General features: G+C 43.9%; 1 protein-coding gene across 1 annotated transcript in view; it reads right to left on the reverse strand.

The window, feature by feature from the left end:
- Positions 1 to 8,504, reverse strand: part of LOC132820438 (uncharacterized) — a 46,034-nt gene extending 37,530 nt beyond the window's left edge. Inside the window, exon 1 of the mRNA XM_060832573.1 lies at positions 8,419 to 8,504. The gene's annotated coding sequence lies outside the window, so the exon portion shown is untranslated. The remainder of the gene's footprint in view (positions 1 to 8,418) is intronic.
- Positions 8,505 to 8,851: the final 347 nt, after the last annotated feature.

Below are 8,851 nucleotides of genomic sequence, written 5' to 3' on the forward strand. Positions count from 1 at the left end.
GGCAGCATCCTGGTAAATCTCCTCTACACTCTCTCTAAAGCTTTCACATTCTTCCTATAATGCGGTGACCAGAACTGGACATGATATTCCAAGTGTGGTCTAATCAGGGCTTTATAGAGCTGCAGCATAAACTCAATCCCGTTATGAATGAAAGCCAACACACCATATGCTTTCTTACCAACGTTCACAACTTGGGTGGCCACTTTGAGGGCTCTATGGATGTGGAACCCAACATTTGTGGGCAGCACAGTGGCACAGTGGCTAGCACTGCTGCCTCACAGTGCCAGAGACCCGGGTTCAATTCCCGCCTCAGGCGACTGACTGTGTGGAGTTTGCACGTGCTCCCCATGTCTGCGTGGGTTTCCTCTGGGTGCTCCGGTTTCTTCCCACAGTCCAAAGATGTGCAGGTCAGGTGAATTGGCTAAATTGCCCGTAGTGTTAGGTAAGGGGCAAATTTAAGGGTAGGGGTATGGGTGGGTTTCGCTTCGGCGGGTCAGTGTGGACTTGTTGGCCGAAGGGCCTGTTTCCACACTGTAAGTAATCTGTAAGTAATCTAATCTAATTTAATCCCTCTGTTCCTCCACACTGCCAAGAATCTTGCCTTTAACCCTGTAATCTGCATTCAAATTTGACCTTCCAAAATGAATGACTTTGCATTCTTCCAGGTTAAACTCCATCTGCCACTTTTCAGCCCATCTCTGAATCCTGTCAATGTCCCTTTGCAACCTACAACAGCCTTCCATACTATCCACAACTCCACCAACCTTTGTGTCATCGGCAAACTTACTAACTCATTCGTCCACTTCCTTATCCAAGTCATTTATAAAAATCACAAAGAGCAGAGGTCCCAAAACAGATCCCTGCAGAACACCACTAGTCGCTGAGCTCCAAGCTGAATACTTTCCATCTCCTACCACCCTCTGTGTTCTATGGACCAGCAAATTCTGAATCCAGACAGCCAAATTTCCTTGTATCCCACGCCTCCTTGCTTTGTGAATGAGCCTACCATGGGGAACCTTATCAAACGCATTGCTAAACCCATGTACAGCACATCCACTGCTTAACCTTCATCAATGCATTTTGTAATATCCTCAAAGAATTCAATAAGGCTTGTGAGGTATGACTGGCCCTTCACAATGCTGACTATCTCTAATCAAACTGTGCTTTTCCAAATAATCATTGATCCTGTCTCTCAATATTCTCCCCAATAATGTGTCTACCACTCACATAAGACTGACTGGTCTGTAATTCCCAGGTTAATTCCTATTCTCTTTCTTGAACAAGGGAATAACATTTGCCACCCTCCGTCATCTGGTATTACTCCAGTGGACAGTGAGGATGCCAAGATCACCGCCAAAGTTGCAGCAATCTCTTCCTGCATTTCCCATAGAAAGCTTGAGTATATCCCGTCTGACCCAGGGGACTTATCTATCCTCATTGTTTTCAAACTTTTTAATACATCCTCCTTCTTAACATAAATCTGTTTAAGAATATCAGACTGTTTCATGCTGTCCTCACAAACGACAATGTCTCTCTCGCTAGTGAATACTGAAGCAAAGTATTCATTCAGGACCTCTCCTATCTCTTCTGACTCTAGGTGCAAGTTCCCTGCACTATCCCAGATTGGCCCGCACCTCACTTGGCCATCTTCTTGTTCCTCAAATAAGTGTAGAATGCTTTGGGGTTTTCCTTAATCCTACCCACCAAGGCTTTTTCATGCCCCCTTCTAGCTCCCCTAAGTCCCTTCTTCAGTTCCTTCCTGGCTACCTTGTAACCCTCTAGAGCCCTATCTGATCCTTGCCTCCTCAACCTTAAGTAAGCTTCCTTCTTCCTCTTGACTTGATGTTCCACATCCCATATAACCCAAGGATCCTTCACCCTACCATCCTTTCCTTGCCTCAGAGGGACAAACCTATTCAGCATTTGCAGCAAGTGCTCCCTAAACAACCTCCACATTTCTGTCATACGTTTCCCTGAGAACATCTGCTTACAGTTTATACTCCACAATTCTTGTCTAATAGCATGGTAATTACCCCTCCCCCATTTAAAAACTTTTCTATACCGTCTGTTCCTATCCCTTTCCATGAGTATAGTAAAGGTCAGGGAGTCATAATCACTATCACCGAATTGCTCTCCCATCAAGAGATCTGACAACTGGCCTGATTTGTTGCCGAGCACCAAATCCAATATCGCCTCCCCTCAAGTCAGCCAATCTACATATTGAGTCAGGATTCCTTCCTGGACACACCTGACCAAAACTGTTCCATCCAAACTATTTAAAGATTGTAAGTTTGCTGGAAGATTTGTTTTCAGATGTTTTGTCACCATGGTAGGTAACCTCATCACTGAGCCTCTGGTGAAGTGCTGGTGTTGTGTCCCATTTTGTATTTATGTGTCTTGGTTTCTTAAGGTGAGTGATATCATTTACAGTTTTTTTTCTCTGAGGTTGGTAAATGGGGTCCAAATTGATGTGTTTATTGATGGAGTTCTGATTTGAATGCCAGGCCTCAATGAATTTCTGAGCATGTCTCTGTTTAGCCTGTTCTAGGATAAATGTGTAGCCCCAGTCAAAGTGGTGTCCTTCGTCTAAGGGTATTAGTGATAATAGGTCATGTCTTTTGGTGGCAAGTTGGTGTTTGTGGATACACGAACACCAACTAACCATCAAAAGATATGACCCACTATGACTAGTATCCTTACATACAGATGCAGGAGGACACCACTTTGACTAGGACAACACATCCATCCTGGGGCTGGTTAAATAGAGACACGCATGGAAATTTGTAGAGGCCTGGCATTCAAACCGGAACTCCATCAATAAACACATCGATTTGGACCTCATTTACCAACCTCAGAGAAAAAGAACTGGAAATGGTATCACCCACCCTAAGAGATCAAGAACATAAATAGAAAACAGGACACATCACCAGTGCTTCACCGGAGGCTCACTGATGATGTTACTGAGCATGGTAACGAAACATCTGAAAACAAATCTTCCAGCTCAGTGAGCAAACCTTCAACCTGAGCTACAAATCTTTTTAAAAACCACAACCTATTTGAACTCCAGAGTTGAAGTTGAAGTCACCCATGACAACAATCCTGTTACTTTTATACCTTTCCAAAATCTGCCTCCCAATCTGCTCCTCCGTGTCTCTGTTGCTATTGGGCGTCTATAGAAAGCTCACAATAAGGTGACTGCTCCTGCAGCTGTGATAGTATTACTGATTAACAATTCCACTCCCCCACCTCTTTTACCTCCCTCCCTATTCCTTTTGAAACATCTAAACCCCAGAACATCTGACAATCATTCCTGCCCCTGTGATATCCAAGTCTCCATAATGGCCACAATATCACAGTTCCAAGTACTGATCCATGATCTAAGTTCATCACCATTATTCCTGATACTTCTGGCATTAAAATGGACACATTTCAACCCATCACACTTACTGCAACTTTAGTCCTATCAACTGTCCTTCCTCACAGACTCACTGCACGGTGTATCTTCCTGTTCACCCGCTACCTCATCCTCTGATCTTAGTTCAGGTTCCCATCCTCTGTCAAACTGGTTTAAACCCTCCTAAAGAGCTCTCGCAAATCTCCTGCACAGGATATTGTGCCCCTCCTGTTAAGGCGCAACCACTCCTCCTTGTACAGGTCTTACCTTCTCCATAAAGTTTCCCAATGGTCCACACATCTGAAGCTCTCCCTCCTATACCAGCTCTGCAGCCACATGTTGAGCTGCACTCACTCTCTGTTCCGAGTCTCTCTAGCCCATGGTACCGGTAGCAATCCTGAGGAAACTACTCTACTCAACCTGCCTTTTAGTTTTCAACCTCTGGTGATGATCTTTACATCCTCACTCTCCACGGGAGTAATACCAGATGATTGGAGGGAGGTGAATGTTGTTCCTCTGTTCAAGAAATGTAACAGGGAAATCCCTGGAAATTACAGACCAGTCATCTTAGATCTTTGGTAAGCAATGTACTGGAAAGGATTCTGACAGATAGAATTTATGACTATTTGGGAAAACGCAGTATGAGTAAAGTTAGTCAGCATGGCTTTGTGAGGGGGGGCAAGTCATTCCTCACAAGCCTTATTGAGTTCTTTGAGCATGTGACGAGACAAGTTTTCAAAGGTCGAGCAGTAGATGAGGTATGTATGGATATCAGTAAGGCAGTTGATATGGTTACCCATGGTACACTGGCTGTTTGGATACAGGATTCACTGGCCAAAAGATGACAGCCAGTGGTAGCAGATGGAAAATATTCTGCCTGGAGGTCAGTGACCAGTGGTGTCCCACAGGGATCTGTTCTTGGGCTTCTGCTGTTTGTAGTTTTTGTAAATGATTTGGATGAAGAAGGAGAGGGGTGGATTAGTAGGTTTGCCTATGACACAAAGGTTGATGGGTAAGTCGATAGTGTAAAGGGCTGTTGCAGACTACAAGAAAACGTTGACAGGATGCAGAGCTGGACTGAGAAGTGGCCCAATGGAGTTCAACCTGGATAAATGCAAAGTGATTCATTTTGGAAGGTCGAATTTGAATGGTGAATACAGGGTTAAAGACAGGATTCTTGGCAGTGTGGAGGAACAGCGGGATCTTGGGTTCACGTCCATAGATCTTTCAAAGTTGCCACCAAAGTTGATAGGGTTGTTAAGAAGGTGTATGGGGCTCCAAAATGGCAGCAATCTGATAGATCTGCTGTGCTGGGCTCTGCACCATAACCCAGTTAAGTGATGCTTTTACCTCCCCACTCATTAGCCATCTATGAGAAAATTCAGGAAAATAAAGTAAAGTAAAACCCGTGGAACCCTTTAAATATTGAATATATCGTTTTAGGAAGAAGATGAAGATGAGCAAAGGAAAGGGAATGCGAGGATCGCTGCAAGCAGGGCACTCCCCAATAGGCCTGGTACACCCGCGGCTGCAACTCCCACTGCGGCACCTTGGAACCCGTTGGAACAACAGAACATAATCTCGGACTTTGTAAAACTCAGAGAAAAAGTCGAGTCATGCAGGAATTGATCTATGCTATGCTGTAGAAGCATGGGCAGGAGATCCATGTGCTGAATCGATGCGTCAAGGTAGCCGAGCAAAGGACCACGGCAGAGAATTTGGAAGGGAGGATCCGAATGCTGGAAAACTGGGTTCGGGCCCTACTGGACCAGGTCGACGACTTTAAGAATCAAGGTCAAAGGAAGAACTTACGGATAGTCAGGCTCCCGGAACGTGAAGAAGGTGAGAACCTGGTCAACCTCCTGGCATAGTGGCTCCTGCAAGTTCTGGGGCTGGAGGTCGAGTCGGGCCCAGTGCCTGTGGACTGGGCCCACTGGATCATGATGTGCAGGTCCGGGTTGGATCAGCACCCTCACCTGGTCCTAGTGTGACTCCAGTGTTACAAGGAGAACCAAAGGATAATGGAAGCCTCCAGAAGGTTGGGATAAGACTCTCAGGCCTTGGTGTACTAATGGTTGAAAATTAGGTTTTGACAAGACTTCTCTAGGGCTCTATTCAAGATGAGGAAATCTTTTGATTAAGTCAGGAAGAGGTTGAGAGACCTGAAGGAACCATGATGGTATTAGGGATTGGGACGAGTGTCCCCTACGAGTGAGTGGGGAAATCTCCTGTTATTTGTTCTTTGTACAGAGCTAACTTTGTGCAATTGTTTGAAAGGATAATACAAGATCTTCAGTGTTTGGAAGGGTTAACAATATCACGGTTTGGCCGAGTAGCCCTGATTAAAATGAGTGTTCTTACTCAACTACTACACCACATGAAAATGCTCCCATTGCTGTTGCAAAGACAAATGCTGTGGATGCTCAATGGCTGGCTCGGACCCTTCACTTGGCATCGTAGGCACACTCCTGTTGAATTCACCAAGTTGCAACTCCCACTGAGTATGGTGGGAGAATCTCCCAGATTTTAAATGATACCAAATAAGTGCCTTATTGTCCTATATGAGTGACTGGGTGTGAAAGGATCCAAGGTTGATATGGCTTGACATCGAGGCCTCCCAGGCAAGGTGCCCCCTCCTTAACTTGCTGTTTATGGAAAGGATGTAATCTGTTGCTGAGCATTGTAGAAGCCCGATTATGATAAACACAGTCAAAACGTGGAGGATGACATGATAGGGCAAGGGCAATCTGCATCAGACCTCATCCTTTATCCCCTTCGCTGAAATCCTGGGATTCAGCTAAGGGGTCAATGGATTCCGGCTTTAAAGCATGGGAGGTCAAGTGAGTCTCCTGTTTGGGAGACCTATTTGAGGGAGAGGTCTTGATGTCTTATGACCAGTTAAGTCACAAATATGGGCTACCCATTATTTTCAGTTTAGGGAACATATACTGAGAAGGACTACGCTTACAAATCCGAAATGGAGAGAAGAGTGCTCTGGTGCACGGATACTCTCTCAGTCAGTACTCTGCATCATTTTCAGAGAGGGGGCAGCTTGGAAGTTATGGAAAGACTCTCTGGAGTTGGGAACTACAGGTAGAAATATCATGTGAAAAATGAGAGGACATATGGGAGAATGTGAAAAAGATCTCGATATGCAATAACACACAGGCAATGCAACTGAAGATTCTTCACCGGGCCCATAAGGCCCTGGAGTGATTAGCAAAATTCAAGAAAGAAGCATCTCCAGGTTGCCCTGAATGTAAAGCAAGCACCAAACCCTGACACTTTGTCTGTGACTGTGCCATAAGATTCGTAGGTACTGGGGTGCCATACAACATTCTCACATATTGTGTAAGGAAGGATATTTTAATGAGCTGGATCTCAGAAAAAAACCCAGGTCACATGGGGTGACGTAGATTTGTGATGGAGCACTTTCTCCTAGATGTTCCTACGAATGTGTTGCGCCAGAAAACAGAACTGTTCTTTAAGACGTGGTAGCACTTTTAAATTACATAAACATGAACTTGTCAGCCATATTGACCAGGGCCTTTATATAGCCATGGGGCCAGACTTGGCGGTTTGGGGGCCTTGGAGGGAGGGAGCTTGAGTAAGTGCAAGCTGATGGTCCTGTGGATGGGCGCTTTGGTGGGGGTGTGCTGGGTGGTGTAATTTAATTTAATTTGTGTTGAGTTAATTTACGTTGATTTTATCCAGTTTGCCTTAAGCTAAGTTAAGTTAGGTTAGTTTTCGTATAATTTAAACTAATTTACTAAGTTCAATTATTTCTCGAAATGTAATGTGGAAAGATTGCTCTGTACCTTTGTGATAGTTTTGGTTCATTTTGTAGAGCAGTAGGTAGTTTATTGTCAACGTTTTTGTAATATAAGAATGTTGTACTACCTTTTGTACTTAAATAATTTTGTAATAAGTAAAAACCCCTTTCAATAAAAAGTGTATTTTTTATTTTATTAAACAGTACAAAATACAAACAAACAGTTGACATGAACAGCTATATACAAGAAACAGCAATTAACAAGGGAAAGGGGCGGCAAGGCCAGACCCCAAACCCCACCTCATGACCAGTTCGCAGGGAAACCAGGACGAACCTCGAATCCCACCTTTCGTTATCAAGAAAAAAAATTGCATGTAATCACACACAGGCAATCTGATAAACCAAACAGTAAAACAGTGCATGTAGCACAGATGCCCCTGGCAGGCATATTGTGTTTTGGCCTTCATTAACAGGGGGATTGAGTTAGATTAAGAGCCTTGAGGTTTTGCTGCAGCCGTATAAAGCCCTGATTAGACCACATTTGGAATATTGTGTCCAGTTCTGGTCGCCTCATTATAGGAAGGATGTAAATGCTTTAGAGAGGGTGCAGAGGAGATTTACCAGGATTGTGCCTGGACTGGAGGGCATGTCTTATGAAGAAAAGTTGAGGGACCTTGAGGGACTTTTCTCATTAGAGCAAAGAAGGATGAGAGGTGACTTCATAGAGGTGTACAAGATGATGAGAGGCATAACAGCCATCTATGTTTGTTCAAAGCACCAGCATCAGTTACATGACACTTTGATCATTTACTATACATTCTGTGTCCTATGATCCTGCTCCACGAGCTACCTGATGAAGGAGCAGTGCTGTGAAAGGTTGTACTTCCAAATAAACCTGTTGGACTATAACCTGGTGTTGTGTGATTTTTAGCTCTGCAAACATCCTGTACAATGTGCTTTGTGCTAAACACTTCCTGTTTCAGCAAATATACTGCCCTCAACATTTTATCAACAGACATTTTTGGCAGATTGATTTCATTTTCACTCACGCACCCGTGGAATCTAAAATTAAATTCCTTATTTTTGCACAAATCCAGAATTTGACAACCGGACGTATTTGGAAACAATACAAAAAAATCATTCAAAACAACCTTTAAAGTTGGGCTGTAATTTTGTTTAAACTTGTCAAAAACAGTTTTTCATCTTAGTTTCAATATTAGTCCTAGTTTGTTGTTTGATTCTTGGTCCTTACCTGTGCTGCTTCCTTGAAGGAGGAGAGTCTATCAGTGAAGTTCTCCCACTGTCAGCACCTTAATGCAGAGTGACTGCTCCTGCTGCTCTCTCTCACCAGCAGCGCTGAGCAACTGAGCACTGAACAGATACTATCACACTCCGTCAGCACATTACTGTACACTGTCCAATGGGAGTCACACACAGTGGATATTCACTTGCTACCGGGTAGATTATAGTTTTACAGTTTGCGATTCTCTGAACTCTGTATTTAGGATTTATTATTATCACTGGATGCAGAATCAGTGGGTTGGGAACATTGTGAACAGTCATGTGAAGGACTGTACTGAGAAGCTGTACTCAGTGGTGCACTTCATTTCTATTACAGAATCCTAGAAGCAGAATGCAAGCAAGAGGCCATTCTGCCCTGCAAGACTATACTGGACCTAGCACTC

Source organism: Hemiscyllium ocellatum, chromosome 11 (assembly GCF_020745735.1).
Source record: "Hemiscyllium ocellatum isolate sHemOce1 chromosome 11, sHemOce1.pat.X.cur, whole genome shotgun sequence".
NCBI lineage: Eukaryota > Metazoa > Chordata > Chondrichthyes > Orectolobiformes > Hemiscylliidae > Hemiscyllium > Hemiscyllium ocellatum.